Source organism: Podarcis filfolensis, assembly GCF_964270895.1.
Source record: "Podarcis filfolensis genome assembly, chromosome: 2".
Lineage (NCBI taxonomy): Eukaryota > Metazoa > Chordata > Lepidosauria > Squamata > Lacertidae > Podarcis > Podarcis filfolensis.
Window position 1 is genome coordinate 80,635,413 of NC_139605.1, and position 18,277 is coordinate 80,653,689.

The following is an 18,277-nucleotide window of genomic DNA, read 5'->3' on the forward strand; positions in this document are numbered from 1 at the left end:
AACTGGTTATGTCTAGCTTACATAGGGTTGCCATATTTCATAAAGTAAAAATCAGACCACCACGAAAATGCAAAAACCCCACAATTTTCTAATTGACTTGCCTAAGATCCAGGACAAAGCGCCGCCTTTTGGAAATCCACCCCCCACCCCCACCTGACGGCAATTCCACCTTTCAAATTCCAGTGATGTCCGGGAAAATCCGGTAGCTTTCAATGGGACTTGAAAGTCCTTATATTTGCTTTACTTATTTATTGGTATTCTGTATAGCCTTTTTAATTGCATGCCATATAACATAATAAAAAGACACTACGCCATTATTGTGTATGTGAACAGCTTATTTTAGCGGTATGTTTTAAAAGTGGTGGGCGACATCTAACTGCAATGCCCCCACCTGCTCACAGACTTCTGTTTGCACAAATGGGACTTACTCTTTCTTCCCTCTGCAGCCCCCCACCCCGGCCCCATTTGGGGGACCCTTGAAAAGATGGGGGTGCAGGGTGACTGCAGGAGGCAGAGCAGAAGGGGGAATCCTATCACACCTGCTGGTCCAATGTATCTTTAAGAGGTTTATTCTGTTTCAGATAGGATATATTGGTTTACATAATAAGACATATTCTGCAATAATTTGAACAATACAGTGGTACCTCAGGTTACATACGCTTCAGGTTACACACTCTGCTAACCCAGAAATAGTGCTTCAGGTTAAGATCTTTGCTTCAGGATAAGAACAGAAATCGGGCGCGGCGGCAGCAGGAGGCCCCATTAGCTAAAGTGGTGCTTCAGGTTAGGAACAGTTTCAGGTTAAGAACAGACCTCCGGAACGAATTAAGTACTTAACCTGAGGTACCACTGTACAAGAATGAGTGTAAGGCTAGTGGAACCCCCAATGAGGTGCTCACAGACACTATGGCAACCTCAGATTGTTTGTACTCACCAAGGCCTTCTTGCCCCTGTCATTTTTTAAAATGGCTTTAACCCCCCCCCCCAAAAAAACCCCATGGGTGTCCTTGGACTGGCTGGAAAAATATAGGCATTATCAAGGCATTCTACCCTCCTTTTCCTCATAATGCCTCTTGTCTGCCCATTGGAATGCTTTGTCTACCTTTTCATTTAGCTATTTGTCTGAATGTGCATTTTGCCTAACTTTTTGGACTTTAGTTTGTTTGGAGGGGTTGTCTGCTTTTGTTGCCTGGGTTTTATTTGCCTTTGAGGGGGCATGTTGATGGTTTGCCTATTTTATTTCGAAGGGGACTGTATTTTTAAGCACCTGAAAAGAGGTAGGGAATATAATTTGGATCCTCGATTTCCAAAATGGTGTGCAGAAACAAAACACAGGCTTCTCATCACAAGAGCTGAAATTGTAGCAGCTTTTGCTGTCTCTAGCAGAGATCCATCAGAAACTAGAGCCCCCCCCCCCCCGCTCCTTGGGGAACTGCCCCAGATCATGGAGTTCCTTACTGAAAGCATGCTCAAGCTTTCCTTCCTTCATTTATTTTAGAAAAACTGGAGGTAGAGATTACTTTAGAAGAGTGGAAAGGTATTTCAGAGACATCCTCACTCACTGCTGACATTCTGTGCTTTAATTCTGAAATGGAACTACTTACTTCTGAGTAGTTAAATCTACAGTGTATTAATAGTTTAAAATTTAAGCTTGCTGCTATGGAGCTAAACCTTGCCCTAACCTTTATTCTTCAAATTGACAACAAAACTTCCTTATTAGGAGGCAGGAGGAGCGGAGTGAATTGTTAGGACGTATTTGGCTTTGAAGAGATAGTTTCTACTTTAGAAAATTTCACACCACAAAATATGTGTATCAGGCACTCAAACTCGACAGTGTAGTAGTTCTGATATTTTATAGCTTCTGTGTTAACTCTGTGCGACTGAGTCATTGATTCAGCAAGGCTGTATTACTTAGCTGGAAAAACATACTCAGTCAACTTCTGTTTTAAACCTATCATTATGCTTTTTTCAAAACAGATGAATTACCTTAAGTTTGCATCTTTTAGCAAACAGAATTGAACCATACAGTATTCTCCTCAGTGCTGGTGTATATTTAAGTATTACTTTATGGGTTTTTAAAAAATCAAAATAATCTATAAGTTCTTGTACATTATTAGTTCTAGTACAATCTGAACTCTTGTGCCCCAAATAAGAACTCCGTAGTTGCTTGCCTTTAAGCATGGAACACATTTGTTTTGGGGTTTTGTATTACCTGTATGGAGATATGAATTTACTAAATGAAATACAAATTTTATTTTTAAAATAGCTGCTCCACCCCCCCAAAAAAAACCTGGAACCAGGGTTAACCATTCCTTAAATGCGCTATTTTCCTCATCAAACTCTCCCTCTTCCAAAGCTATCTGACCAGATTAGGAAAAAATAAAACCTTTAAGGCTCTAAATTATCCACTTACTGAACTCCCATGTCATGACTCTTGCTTTTTAACTGGTATCCCAAAACAGAGGCCTACAGGCAGTTTCTTACCACAGCTTTTCCATACAGGAGGTCCCAGTGAACTCCTATTCTGGAATTTAAAAGGTTAGCCACAATAGAGGTAGACTCCACAGCTTCAATTTGGAGGGCTTATCTCCAGTCTCAACACTGTGGTGCTTAGCTCTAAAATAGGAGATAAAAGATCCCGCTGACTGATTTTCAGATGTCTTTTCTAAAGGGCAGGCAGAGGGATTTTTAAAATCTCTCAATCAGGAGGAAAATGCTGTATCAGCTCTTTAGAGATTCCTCTCTACAGAACAAAGATCTCCTGATCTGGTTGGGAGATAAAAGTTTCCAGGGCTAGAGGGGCCATTTCTTGTGAGTTGCTGGACCAGATTCGGGCCATGGGTTAGCCATCCTTCTTGCAGAGCTTCAGGTGCTCACTGATCATTAACTGCTAGGCCCACTCTCTGACAAATGGTTGCCATCTATAGTACTGGAGAATTGTGTATGTGTATGTTTCTTCAACTGAGGGGTCAAAGTTAATCAGCTTATCATTTGCTAGGGCTCAACTAGCAGCTGTTAAGCAGGACTAACTCACAACTCATCCTAGAATAGACTCATTCAGTATAAGAAATCTCTCTCTCTCTCTCTCTCTCATTATTCTAATGTCACTCAGGAAGCCTCTGCTCTTTTGTACCTTCGTGCTAGCCACCTGGTTTAGACATCTGATACCTCCCCATTCTTCAGAAGGGAAGGTGCAACAGAGCCAGTGGACCAGAGAGGATTTATATACTAAAGCAAGAGTGAACTATGGAATAAAAGACCCAGGGGCTGCCAGGGGAAAACCCCTATGATTCTTCTTCCAGTGTGACCAAGGATCCCTCATGCCTAGCACTGCTCAGATATCAAGACAGTCTGCAGGAATGTAGGATTAAAATCTATGTGTGGTTAGGCAAAAGTCTATTCCATTGGAGTAATTTCACTGGAAATATGTGGGAGAAGGTAATGTTACAGTTAAAACAGCTTAGAGTTCAAGAATGGGGAACTCTGGCTTTCCATGTCCTTTCCAATAAATTCCCCATGGGAGTGGGGTTTTTAAAGGGTTTTAAAAGGTGAGACATTAAAAGGGTTTTAAAAGGTGAGACATTTATCTTTCTGAATTTGCACAGAGCAGCTGCCTCCTTCCTTCCCCTCTCCCTTCCTCCAAGGAGCTTGGAGCTTGGCATACATGGTCACCCCCACCCCTACTTTTATTCTCACAAGTTCAGTATTAGAAACTGTGATAGAAAATCTAGGAGCCAAATGGCTTTATGGGACCTGGGTTGTGGGCGCCAAAACAGAATGCCTAGTCGCCATGGGTGGGTGGTGGGTCAGCAACACTTTTTATTTTATTATTTTGAGTCATAAACTAATGCGCAATTCACATAAGTGACACATTGTTAATATCACATTCTTAGCAGAAATTGTTAATACATGTTTAATTTGTTGTTTACAATAAAAATATTGGTACCATGGTTCAGTTTTCAAAATGCTCTACTCTTTATTGTTAAACACCTTAACATATTGACTATCCTTAACATATAGTTTGAGACTTCAAAGCATATACATTTCAGTAATCCCTGAGTGTCAGCCAGGTGCAAAAACTGACACCCAGGCTTTTTGAGGTGCTCGCAAATGGAGAATCTTTAAGCGCAAAATGCACCTGATGCCCTGCTAATTTCGAACCCCTGTCCTGCAAAATAGATTAGGCTGAGAAACAGTGATTGGCCCAAAGTCACCCAGTGACTTTTGTGGCAAAGCAGGGATTTGAATCCATGTCTGCCCAGTCTAATCCCAACGCACTAGCCACTGCACTGGTTCTCACCTTGCTTAGTAACTGCCCTGTGACTCCCGTGTTGAGAGTCCCACATTGTTAACCTTCAGCCAGTCACTGAAATAGAGAAATGAAGGCTAAATCTCAGTGATATTTCCTATCTAGAAAGCAAATAGTTTGGGGCAAAAATCAGTGGCATATCAGCCTGAAATGATTGAAGAGAAGGCTGAGTGTGTCTTGTATCACAGCTTCTCCAGTATGTTATTCTGCTCTGTGCTATGGCAGCAAAGCACTTATCCACCAAGGAAGTCCCTATGGGAACATGACTCTGCTCTCAGAGTAATCCAGTGTTAGCAAGCACATTAATGAGGCTTCAGTTACTCAGCCGTGGTTTGTGGAACTATTCACATTCACCTAGTATTTTTATGAGCTAACACATTTCACTTCTCTCATTTCTATGGATACACTTATCAGAAAAAATATGATTTCCCCCATCAGTTTCACCGCCTGGTTCTCACAAAAGCAAGTTCACTTTTGCCCCCAAGAGATCTCAAAGTTGCCTTGCAAGCAGAGATCATATCTCTCCCTCTCTCTCTCTCTCTCTCTCTCTCTCTCTCTCTCTCTTTCTTTTTGGAGTAATTTAGTGAGCAAAAGGCCAATTAAAATATAGCTCAACTGACAGCCTTAACTTCAAGTCCTGGGCCTGGATGCTAGCAAACCAAAGTAAAAGTAAGTCTGAGAGCAGTTTCACATAGGCTTATCACACATGTTAACAACTCAAGGGCAGGAAACCCATTAACATGCTTCTCTTGGGATTGGGAATGGGAGGCAAGGTGTGGGAGTACCGTGTGTCTCATAACACAGCAGCTTCCCACAATTCCTCATTAACTCCCAACAATATCATGGAATCAAATGACCAAAGCTTCCATCAATTAAGAGTTTCTGCTCAATAAAGCAGGATAGCTTCTGTTGATACCAAATTCCTTACTCCTTTGGAGTTGTGTGTTGTGAAATGTACCCAAGGGTTAGGCCCATAGCAAAGATTATAACCAGATGTTCAGCCTTGCAGATAGGTACCAACTGCTTACAGCCTACAAGAGGTCTGATCAGCCTGTGTCCTTGGGTGGCTTGAGTAGCAAGTCTGGCAAGTTATTTCCAGAAATGACTTGCCTTAAATGAAGTAGCTGTAAAGAGTGAACACAGAGCCTTCATATTCAGAGCCAGTATCTCTTAGTTTACCAGGTGCTAGGGGACAAACTTAAGGGAAGGCTCTCTCCATGATGCTCTGCTTTGAGCTTTGTGATCTCTGTTGGAGGCAAGAAACTGGACTAGATAATCATGTGCTCTAACTGAACTCTTTAACTTAGGAGTAGTGAACTCATAAATTGGAAAATGCATGAATAATTTTTTTTAAAGGAGTAGTGAACTCAGTGGTACCTTTTTCTAAGTAAGAACTAAAAGGATTGGGCCATGCAGATTAACAAGGAAAGGCATTTTCTCACGAAACCCAATGCTTCTGTTAAAGAAGCGCTCTAAGAACCTTGAGCAATTTAGTAACCTCAAAAAGTTATTGCCATGTATCTGAGGGATTGCAAGCCTGCTGGCACTTGGGCTGGTCTCTTCGTTATGCAGGCAGCGTAAATCACAGAACTTTTTGTGTTTGGATACTTTAGTGACAGTGACCATAGCACAGCTCGCGAAGAAGAGTATTTTTGCTTCTGTCTCCCAGGCTTAGAAGTTACTATTTAAGATTGTTAATTTCCTTGTTACTGACAGAACACACACAGAGATGCTGTAAGTTATTTAAGAGGATAAGGCAAGTAGATGTTACATTTTGTAATATGCGAGCACCAGACTTCACCCCCTGCCCCCAAATGATGCTGACTCCAGCCATGGTTGGCAAAAGATAATTCAACAGCCCTTAATATTTCCTAGCTTCTTCCTGTCCCAAGTTTCTTTCTGTGTATATAAAACCCAAGTCTGTCACAGCAACAACATAAGATCTCCCTTGACTACACAACCTTTGTGAGTATAAAACAAATGCCTCACTGTTTCAGCAACACAACAACCTTCTACCTTTCTTCCTGGCAAAGCCAACAGGAACCAAATTAATGCGTAGGACTTTGTGGCTTCCTTTTACACTTGAATCAATACAGGAACAAAAGTAGTAGAAGCACAGAACCTGGAAAAATAACCAACCAGCAGCAGACCTGGTGACTGAACTGCCTCTTGCCTTATTTGTTTATATGTAGACAACCTGACCTGTGCCCATGAGCTCATACTGAGACATTATAGGGCCACTCAGAGGCTTCACTCTATTAATGTTCTTTATCCAAGACTCCAAACACACCTGCATCCTCGTTGTATTCTTAAGATCATCCTTCTTCCGGACAGACTCATCCACTGAGGACACACTATGGTGGCTGGGTATTGCCAGGTTTAAATGCTTGGGAGGATGGAGGATGGCAGGATATACAAGAGGAGCCTTGTAAGTAAGTTTACAAAAGTTACTATTGTGCAATTATTATTATTTATTATCCTACATATCCATGCTAGCCATGGAGGAAAAGAGTCCGCCTCTACGACCAACATCAAAACTCAGGCTTCTAACCTCTTAGCAGTCCAGGTTTATTTTTTTATTTTAAAAAAAAAGCCGACAAGATCTTTCTCTCATTCATCACCCAGTGAGTTTCCTTGTTGGCCACACAGGAAGGGAAAACTCTGCCAGCCTGTTTGAAATTCCTTTTTGCCTAAGAAGTCTGTATGAGATGTGTATATTCCATCACAGGGAAGTCACAAACATCTCCTAAAGTAAATAATCTAGTTTTTCTTCCCTGTCAAATTCCAATATTCCTCCTCTCTCTCTTTTTGTTTGTTCATCAGGGAACAAAGCCAACTTCCATGCTCCATGTTTTACCTCAAACTATTTTCTTACATTAAAAAAACTCTACTACTCTTGCATAACCATATTATTCATATGTTACAGCAGAATTCTTCTAAGTGTCTAGGCTAGGGCAAATGTACACATGACCATCTTGGGTGTGCCCAAAATCTGCTACAGGGAACATTAACTGCTCAGCTTATTAATAAGGAACCTGCTCTTGTATTCTTTTCAACCTTCAGCAATTTCAGGACTACGGACTCTTTCAGCAAAATGACACACTACCCCGATCATCTTAGACGGCTTCTGCCTACCGGTATATTTCTATCACTCATAAATTGCTCTTGTCCTCTTTTGAACTTACTTATATGTTGGCTCTTTGTCCTGTTTCTGTAGCAAAGCAGTATCACAGGGCAACTGTACCGTGGGGGTAGGGCAGTTGTGTTAATTTAATAAGTAAATCCATCAGTTGTAATAAGTGAAAGAACAAAACCGATTTTCCAATCTAGCTGTGATTTGCAGAAATGACTCATATTCTCACCTAGGTGTTGGTTATCTGTTCCAATGGCTCTCAGTAGGTTTACTTTCTTCTCCTGTGAAAGGCCTTCTATACTCTGCCCACCCCTGCATCTTTTCCAGTTCTACAATTTTAAGATGAAACGGCCAAAACTGAAAATCATATTCAACTGCATCTGCAATTTATTTTCGTAACGTGCATCATTATATAACCATATTAACACATTAAGCTTTCTCTGCCAGCACTTGGCCCTACAGCCACTGAGCAGGACAATACCCCAGGCTCAGATAGGGTTGCCATCAGATATGCCTCCTTACAATGGAACGTCACATCCCCCAAGATCACAATGGATGCTGGAGCCCACTAATTTGGAGCACTGCAATTTCATAGAACTAGGGATTTAAATTCAACACCAAACCAACTATTTATTGCTTTGACTATCAGAAAATTTTCAATGAACGTGAACAGAACACACAAGCCCCTCGAGACTCATTACAGTTCAGGTAATAAGGTTCTAACTAAAAACTACAACACCACCAACAACACTGCAATGATACATGCAGTTGCCACAACCAGAATTTACCATGTATATATGAAACCAATAACTGGGAGAGTTTTTATACATTTTGGATTTGTCCTCCATACTCTGCCCTCTGTCTGGAAAGCAGGAGGCAGGACAGAGACTGAAGCTTTACAGGTCAGTGGAGGAAATAGGCAGGGAGAGGAAGAAATGTATGTGCACTGCAAAATGCTTCCCCCATGGTTCAGCACTGCAGCAGTCTGTGTCCCTATTAAAGTGGTCAAAACCCGATCTTTCTAACCTTTGACCTATGGGTCAGGATGCAAATAGTTGTTGATTAAACTGTAAGATCCCTGACAAACAGGCTACTTCTGTGATAATTAGGCTTACAGGGACCCAGACAGCAAGTACATAGTCCAGCAGCCTCCCAGTGTCCTTATTCTCCATGAGACAATAAAGAGGGAATCCAGAAACATGGGGCTGAATGGGTGGAAACCACCAAGAGAACCTAATTCTTAAAAGGAATCAATTCACTCCTGTTACATCTCTTAGGATAAATAATCCAGATCACCAAGTGTTTTGCCTGTGTATCCGCCCCACTAGGTTCCAACATCCTGCACAGTTTTTCTATCCAGTATGTGTAACCATACAGAGTTAAGAACAGGATCCAATACTGCACTGCTTAATATCTCCACGTATGTAAATGACAAGTAAGTTTTCATACATGAACTGGAACTGAACCAGTTGGTTCAGGTCTGCTGAACCAGTTACTCAATCTTCACCTGCTTGAACCAGAACACTTTCTGTCACAGATGAACAAGAGTTAAAGCCAAAGCATGCAGGGAGGTGAGGCCGGGGAGAGCAAGGCAACAGTTTGACTCCCTGCAGCCCCATGCAGAACAGATAAACGGCCAATCTCCTGGACACAAGAACCACCAACTTAGTGCCTCTGTCTTCTAGAATTCCAGCTTGTCTCTTTGGCCCTCATCCACTCCACCACTGTACCCACAGAGGGCTCCAGATGATGATGATGATTCTAGATTACCCTTCATCTGAGGATCACGGGGAGGTTTACAGTATAAAAACACAAAAATACATAATAACTAACAAACAAAAAACCCTCCCCAGAGTTTAAAGGGCATAATTAACCAAAGAACTGAGAGAAGAGGAGTTTTTTTGCCTGGCCCCTAAAGATATGTAATGAAGGTGCCAAGTGAGCCTCCCTGGGGAGAGCATCCCACAAGAAGGAGGTCATCTCACAAAAGGGCTGTTCTCGGTTGCCACCCTCTGGACTTGCAGAGGATGCATATGAAGAAGAGCCTCAGGTGATGATTGCAGGGTCTGGGTCGATTCATATGGGGAGAGTCAGTTCTTGAGGTGCTGGGGTCCTGAGCCGTTTAAGGGTACATAGATCAAAACCAGCACTTTTGAATTAGGCCCAGAAACTAATTGGCAGCAAGTGCTCAAGTCATTTTGCCCATGTGAGCAACCTAGCTGCTGAATTCTGCTCCAGCTGAAGTTTCTGAACCATCTTCAGAGGCATCCCCACATATAACATGCTGCAGTAATCTAACCTAGAGGTCACCAGAGAATAGACAACACAAGTTAGGCTATTCTTGTCCTGAGAGGGGTGCAGCTGGGCCACCAGCCAAAGCTGTTGGAAGGCATTCTGTGCCACAGAAGCTACCTGGCCTCAAGCAACAGCAACGGATCCAGAAGTACCTCTAAGCTGCATACACACTTCAAAGGGAGCGTAACTCCATCCAGATCAGGCAACCTCCCATCCATCTGGCCTAGGGAACCACCCACTAACAGTTCCTCTGTCTTATCTGGATTGAGCTTCAGTTATTGGTTCTCATCCAGTCCATTAGCAAGGCAAGACAACGGTCCAACACCTCCACTGCCACACCTGCAGATGTGTCATCAGCATATTGCTCACAATGTACTCCAAAACTTTGGATGACCCCACTCAGTGGTTTCATGTAGATGTTGAACAGCATGGGGGATAAAATCAAACTCTGAGGAACCCCACATTGAAGGCTCCACTGGGCCAAAAAGCACTCCCCAAGTATCACCCTCTGGAAATTACTATCCAAGTATATTGGAACCACTACAAAGCTGTGCTTACCTCCCCTAACTTGGACAGCTGCTCCAGAACGATACCATGCACAGCTTCTACTGACATAGATGTTATGGCGAAGTAGAGCTACAAGTCATTAGTATAGTGATGGCATGACTTCACAGGGTTTCTGCCAAGCTGAGGGAAGATAAGCTCAAATCTGCAAGTAGAACTATACTGCTGTCAGCCCTCACTGAGTTAACAGTGCCAGCTCTCCTCAGTGTCACCTTTCCTCATTGCTGAAGAGGGTGCAAGAAGGATGGTTCCTTAATTCATCTATGACTGTCATGCCCCAGGGAGTAAATCTTTTGACAATAATATATTTAGAATAATAGCTGATATTTTGTGCCATCTGATCATCCCAGACTCAGCATTAGCCCTCCTGTCCAACCCCTTAGAACAGAAGAGCTCAGTGCTACACATGGATCTTAAAGTCTTTCTGCTGATAGTGGCATAAATGGAAGTTGCACAGCACTTGGCCTCTTAAATCAGGTTTACAATTAAGGGGTATATATCAAAGGCACAGCAGACAGTTTTCTCTGAGAAATTGACCCAACACTGCAACTCAGCAGGGGTCAGACTCACCAAGACCATCTCACTGACACCTGTCTGCCATACATAATGTGAATGGGTTTTTTGAAAAATATGATCTCCCTACTGATTCATCAGGAGGGCTAGTGAGTCTGCTGGAGCTCAACCAACACCTGTTTAAATGATTGTGTAAGTCATAATAATATTGTAAAATGACCACTTCTGTACTCTAATTGTTTGCTTATTGTTTGTGATGCTCATCTTTATTTTATGTATACAGGAAAAAATAAAATAGATCCAAAGCAGCAATCCTGTGAACATTTACTTTGAAGCCCCATGTAACTTGGCAAGATTTACTTCTGAATAGACAGACATGCAGCTGTTCTACAAGAGTCTGTTATCTGTTTGTGCAGAACTTATTAGAAGCAGAACTTGGTTTGGACTGTGGCTGCACAATATAGCCTTGCTCTAAACAACACTGCTAACTATAATACAAAGCTTCAAGTACCAGTAAGGTAATCTTTGGAGAGTTCCATTGTCTGTGCACCATCTCCCTCCCATTAGTCAGACCTCAGTTGTGACAGAATATTCTTATTAAAGCCTTAATCTATATAAGATGTTATTGCAATTTACAGCAGGACCTAACTTTTAGAGGCCCTTCTGAGGAGCTCAGTTAACAATGTATACAATGCCATATACCTGTGGTCTTCCTCTTTTCAGAGCCAATTTTGCTGCAAAGTCGTCATGCACTATTTTTGAATAGCTCACCTGCTTATGAAAAATAACACTACAACTCTTTTCTGTTATGAAGTCACAAGTTGACAAGACAACAATTGTATCCTCTGGTAGAATAAACTTGGCACTTAGAAAGGCCAAATTGGAATCCAGTGAGAGAGAGAGAGAGAAAAGCAAAGACTTGAGAAAACAAACAACATATGGTGAGCTATTCAGTGGCAACTTGTTTACAATGTTCATTTATCAGGAACATACTGCACCACCTCCACAAGTATCTCTAAGAGAACAAAAACTATCCTCAAGTCAGAGCCACATTGTGACCTTCTCCTTCCCCTACCACGTGCATAAGGAGTTAACCTAAGTAAAATACTCATAATCCCACCCCTTCCAAAACAACCATTGAAAACTTTAATTCCCCACCCGCCACCCCAGGAAGTTGTAAACCAAGTCTATGTTTGGGAGTAAACTTCCATTAATCTCAGGGAGAGAGTAATACTGCAATTTCCGAGTGAACGTGCACGCCAAAACAGTTAATAATCCCCCCATTCCCAGCCTGGTCTCTTCGAACCAGTATCGATCTTAACTTTTGCTGCCCCACAAGTGAAAGTTTCTGAAGTTTCGTTTCTCGAACTTTTTTCCTGAAACCCCCCTTCCCATTTTTAAACTCTGAAAGGTCCCACTGCAGGAAAAGTAACATTTTGCCCCCTCCCCACCTCCTCCCCCCCCCCCGCTGGAAGAGGAGGAGGAGGAGGAGGAAGGGAAGCGCCCCTCCTCCTCTCCTCTCCCCTGCCGCTTTCTTTCCGCGCCCCTTCCCCCACCGTGGCCCAAAAGCATCCTCCGAGAACCACCGAATTCCGGGTTTCCAAGCCAACCGCCCGGCCAGGCCTTCTTCCCCTGGCAACGCCAAGGGGCTCCCACTCGAAACTTCTCCCTCGAGGGTGGCCCCGCCGCTGCGCCCTTCCTCTAGGCGGCCAGGCCCGGGGGGGAGCGAGGCGAGGAGGAGCAGGACAAAGCCCCCGCAGGGAACGTCGGGGGATTTCGGACAGGCCTGCGGAGAGGGGAAGCCCGCGCCCTCCCGGCCAGCCAGCCTGTGCGGAGGAGAAGGCGCAGGCCGGGGAGAGGCAGCGAGCGCCACCACGTTGCTTGTGAGGTCCGGGGAGGAGGAGGAGGAGGACGAAGGCGGGGGGGGTAAGGGGGACACCCCCCCAAAACACACACACTTTGCTAAGGGGTCGCCGACTGCAAGGCGGCCTAGCAGGGGAGCCGAGGGGCGCAGCTCCTCTCTCCCTCCACACCCCGAAGGCAGGCGCAAAGGTCCTCCCTTGGGGTCCGGTTTGGGGTGCAACGGAGGGAGGGGGACGGAGGGAGGGTGGGGGGAAGAGAGGGACGGGGAGGGCTGCTAAAGGGGGCCTCTCCCACCCGGGGGGGGATCGGCGCAGGCAACAGCTGCTATTTTAAGGATCCCCTTTCCCCCACCCCGCCGCCCCCCTTGGGCGAACCCGGCAGGTTAGAGGGCTGCTTGGCGAGGGCGAGGAAAGTTTAAACACCTGGGATAATGGGGGGAGGGGTGCATGCATTGGAAGGAGGGTGGCGGGTGGGTGCCCCGACTTAAAAGAGTGGGGCGGGGGGCGACCCTGGAGTGGTGAGGTCTCCTGGAAGGGAGGGGGGCGACGTGGCTCTCACCTGCGCAAAGAGAAGGGGGGGGAGAGGAGATGTCGCTCAATGGAGGGGCTCTGCTCCCCTAGCCCTCCAAGCAGCACTAGCAGCAGCCATTCATTGTCAGCCTAGGCAGGCTCAGCAGAGAGCCGAGCTAGTGGATGGAGCAGCCTGCGAGCCGCTGTAGTGCTCTGCCCAGCCAAGCCAGGCCTCCGTCTCTGCGCTCCCACAGGCCTTGCTAGCGGAGCTCCGAGCCAGCTCCTGCTCCCTCCCTCGCCCCTCCTCTCCCCTTTGCCTTGGAACTGGGAAATATTTGCTTCTGAACTTGCCAGCCAGCCTGCCTGACTTTGTTCTCCGAGAGTTGGAAGCGAGTGATCTCCCAGGAGCTGGCGGGAGAAGCTCTGTATTTAACCCAGGGAAGTAAATGTTCCAATCTGAGGATCCGCAATTAAAATAAATAAAATTTAAGGAAAGGGTTTCAGGATGACGGGCAGAATCCTCCCCGATTTGTGCCTAGAGGCGCATAAATTTCACCAAGTTTGATTCCTGTCTCCAAACTCCGCCGACGAATGAAAACAAAAGGGAGCTAGCTTTTCTCTTCCCGCACCGTTTGCCCGGAATTAATTCTCAAGTCGACTGCAAACAGCGTGAGTCACACAGAAGTTTCCCAAAAACCTGAGTCAAGTCATTCACTTTATCCTGACTGAAACAAAATCAAGCTTTCAGAAATCCTCAAATCCAAAAGACTTGTCATTAAACGGAGTTGAATAACGATGAAAGTTCAGGCTTTAGTCTTGGAAGAGGGAACAAAATGTTCAAGGCACCTAGCAACTCCCCAAAGTCAACACTGGGATGAACTCTAGACAAGTGACAGGGGAAAAAAGGAGTTGAAAATAATGTTATATTCCGTATGAACATCTTTCAATACAAAAGAGAAAAATAAACTTAAGCACTTTTTCATGTTTTGAAGACATTCTCATAATTTTCTGATACAGAACTGAGCATTTAAGATTGCCTGTTCTTACTTTTCCTCCACCCTGAATTCCCAGGTGCACAAACACAGTTGATCAAACCAGTCCTCTGTTCTCATGCTCAGCTGAAAAAAAAAGTATAAATATGTAACTTCTCTTGCTCACACACATCATTACGCTTTCATCTTCCTTTTGTCCCTTGTCTAAAAGTAGAATGCAAGGCTTGGGCAAGGACCCGTTCGCTAATGTTAAAGTGCTGTAAACACTGTCATATAGTTTCAAAAGGAAGCTAGTTTTCAGTGGATTAGGGCAGTCGCAGGTGCACAGCTTGGGGGTACTTCTGCATCTATTGCTGTCACAAGGCTCAGACAGCATCTGTGGTGTGGAGCACATTCCATCAGCTTTGGCTGGTGGCCCAGCTGCACCGCTATCTGGAAAGAGATAAGCTAACTTCTGTTGTCTATGCTCTGGTAACCTCTAAATTAGATTATTGCAACATGCCATACGTGGGAATACCTCTGAAGACGGTTTGGAAACTTCAGCTGATGCAGAATTCAGGGGTCAGGTAATGGGGCAAGATGGCTTGAGCATATTACACCAATCCTGGCCCAACTGCACTGGCTGCCAGTTAGTTTCTGGTCCCAATTCAAAGTGTTGTTATTTGATCTATAAACCCTTAAGCAGCTCAAGACTGCAATAATAATAATAATAATAATAATTGTCAGAGACTGCCTCTAGGTCCCGGCTCACAAAGGACCAACGCTAGCCGGTAGAACGGTATAAAGTCTTTATTGAAGTGTAGTTTCCATTACCAAATCCTAGCGTGCGTCTCTACGTCTATTCCCTAGATCGGCGGGCTTTAGGACCTGGCTCCCTTTCCGGGCTGCTCATTGCGCCTCCCTCTGTTACATTTGAACTTGGCGCGCGCGCGCTGTCTCCGACCCTCCTCTCTACCGTTTCCTCGCTCTCCGACGCAGGCGTGGCTGCTGCCGGAGAGCTGCCTGTCGCTGGTGCCTGGAACTCCTCCCCCCTGCTGCTCTCTGGTGGCGTAGCTGGTCCGGATTTCCAGCTGCTGCTCTCCGGTGGGGTAGCTGGTCCGGATCTCCAGCTGCTGCTCTCTGAATCCCCTCTGGTCCCTCCTTCCTGAGGTGCCCCTCTTGGCAACCCCCCAGCTCTGCCCACGGGAGCCCCTTTCTGTGAATCCTCCGATTCGCTGGAGAGACTTAGGGACCTTGGTCGGCTATCGTCGCTAACTTCTCCCTCCGATTCCTCTCCATCCGTCCCTTCTGCTCCTGAACCCCTGACATCCATCCCCCCCTCGAAGCCCCCCCTTCCCCCCTCCCCTCCTTCCGGTGTGGGTTCTGGGTGCTCCGTCGTGGCGGGGGTGAGTGCCGGATACAGTTCTTCCCCCGTGTCGTACATCACATCGGGCAGGTCTGGCTCCTCCTCCGTGCGCTCGTCGACGTCGATCTCCTCTGCTTCCATCTCCCTGCCTTCGTGTTCAAATCCCACGTCCTCCCCCAACACGTCCATGTCCATCTCTCCCCCGTTCCCCTCTGAGGGTGATGCCTGCCAGGGACCCCCCAGCCACTTCCTGCGCCACTGCTCCTCTGGTTGAGTATCCCACCAATAGGAGCGGTCTGAGGCAGAACCCGAGGTTGACCCCTCCGGAGAGCGTATGTGTGGTGCCGTCTCCTCGTCCGAGTCGAACCCCTGGAACGTGCTGCCTGAAAGTGTGGGTGTGAAGAGCCAGTCGTCGAAATACTCGGCTGGCATGGGCCTGTGTGGGAAAATGGCATGGAACTCTTCCTTGAGAAGAGGCTCGTCCAAGGCATAGCCCGGCACCCAACTGTTGGCGCTGGCCGGGGTATCCTCTCTGGCAAGAAGGTATTCTACTCCCTCTTCCCCCCATCTCGAGTCTAAAATCTCTGTGGCTTCGTTGATGCGCTCCCCTCTTGGCGACCCCCCTTCCCTGGGTCCTTCTCTGGGCGGATCTGGTGCTGTGCCTGGCTCCTGAAATCTATGCGGTGCTTTGTAGGGCGTGAGCACCGATCTATGGAACACCGGATGCATTCTGGAACCCTCCGGAAGCGCTAACCGGAAGGCCACTGGATTGACCTGTGCCTGGACTTGGTAAGGCCCTAGCTGCTTATGCCCTAGCTTCTTCTTGGCCAACGATTTGGTCGGCACTGCTTGCGCTGCTAACCAGACCCAATCTCCCACCTGTATGTCTTCCCCTACTCTCCTGTGTCTGTCAGCCTGCAGTTTGTATGCGTGCTTGGCCAGTTCCAACTGCCTCCTAAGCTGTTCGTGGACTTCCTGCAACTCTGACGCTAAGTCTTCCGCTGCCTGCGGCTCCCCCTCCCCCACTCTCTCTAAACCTGGGAAGGTTCTGGGATGCCTCCCGTTGTTGGCGAAGAACGGCGTCACCCCCGTCGACACGTGCTTCGTATTGTTGTAAGCGAACTCTGCGAGGGGCAGGTAGTCCACCCACGTGTTAGGCTGCTGATTGGCGTAGCATCTCAGGTACTGCTGCATGATGGCGTTGACCCTCTCCGCTTGTCCGTTGGTCTGCGGGTGTCTCGCCGACGCTAGATTGATCTTGACGTTCAGGATGCCCATCAACTTTTGCCAGAAGTTCGAGATGAACTGCCGCCCCCGGTCGGATAGAATAGATCGTGGCAGACCGTGGACCTTAAACACGTGGTCTATGAACAGCCTGGCGGTCTGTTCTGCCGTGGCCACCTTCGCACACGGGATGAAGTGTGCCATCTTGGTAAACATGTCCACCACCACAAGCACTGCCGTCTTTCCCCTCGAACTGGGCAGATCCGTGACAAAGTCCAGGGCCACCCGTTCCCACGGCTCAGACGGCGTCTGCAACGGTTCCAGCAATCCCGCCGGCGGTTTGTGCACTGACTTGGCTCTTTGGCAGGTGTCGCATCTCGAGACGTAATCCGCTACTTCCCCCCGCATCTTGGGCCACCAAAAGTCTCTGGTCACTAGTTCTACAGTCTTTTCTCTGCCAAAGTGCCCGGCAGTGGGGGCGTCGTGTAGCTGCTGCAGCACCCTCGCGCGGAGGTCATTCCCCGGCACGTAGAGTGCTCCCTTGCGGATGAGCAACCCGTCTCTGATCTGGAACTCGTCGTCCTTCACCGTGCCCTTGTGCACCTCCTCCATCTTGGCTTGCGCGAAGGGGTCCTCCTGCAACGCTCGACGTACGGCGTCCAGATCCACGGTCGCCGAAGCGCAAGCCCACGCTTCCGGTGCGAAAATGTGCTTGGCTGCCGACGGTGCCTCCTCCTCGAGGTATTGCGGCTTTCTGGACAAGGCATCCGCCATGATGTTGTTGTCACCCGGGATGTACTCTATCTTGAAGTCGAAGTCCGCGAAGAACTCTGCCCATCTAATGTGCCTCTGATTCAGGAACCTCGCCGTGCGCCAGTACTCTAGATTCTTGTGGTCCGTGCGGACCTGCACTGTGTGTCTGGCTCCGATAAGGAAGTGCCGCCACGCCTTGAACGCTGCATGGATGGCTAGCAACTCCCTGTCCCAGATGGTGTAATTCTGCTCCGACTTGCTGAGCTTCCTTGAGTAGAAGGCGCACGGCCTCCAGTCCCCCTGCTGGTCTTGTTGCAACAGTACAGCTCCCACGGCTCTGTCTGAGGCGTCTGTCTCCACCCTCATTGGTCTGCTGGGATTCACATGCAGCAGCTGCTCCTCGGACGCGAAGAGACGCTTGAGTTTCTGAAAGGACTGCTCCGCTTCCTCCGTCCAGAGAAACTTCTTCTTCTTGGAGCTGAGCGTGTCGGTGATGGCCGCCGTTTGCATAGCGAACCCCTTGATGAACTTGCGATAAAAGTTGGCAAAGCCGACAAACCGCTGGACTTCCTTCCGATTGCGCGGGCTTTTCCAGTCCAATACTGAGCGAACCTTGGCGCTGTCCATGGCGAGCCCCTTGTCCGACAGTTTATAGCCCAGGAAATCCACCTCCGTCACGTCGAACTGGCACTTCTCCAGCTTGGCGTACAGCCTGTGCTCCTTTAGTCTCTGCAGAACTTCCCTGACATCCCTCTCGTGCGCCTCTCGCGACTCAGA

General features: G+C 46.9%; 1 protein-coding gene across 7 annotated transcripts in view; it reads right to left on the reverse strand.

Moving 5' to 3' along the window:
* Nucleotides 1-14,261, reverse strand: part of NACC1 (nucleus accumbens associated 1) — a 31,568-nt gene extending 17,307 nt beyond the window's left edge. The window contains exon 1 of one of the 7 annotated variants that reach the window (XM_083599971.1): nt 13,236-14,261. The gene's annotated coding sequence lies outside the window, so the exon portion shown is untranslated. Of the gene's footprint in view, nt 1-4,300; nt 4,391-12,370; nt 12,813-13,235 lie in introns of those variants that run through there. The other 6 variants (XM_083599974.1, XM_083599975.1, XM_083599976.1 and 3 more) reach the window with 6 other exon arrangements.
* Between the last annotated feature and the right edge of the window lie 4,016 nt (nt 14,262-18,277).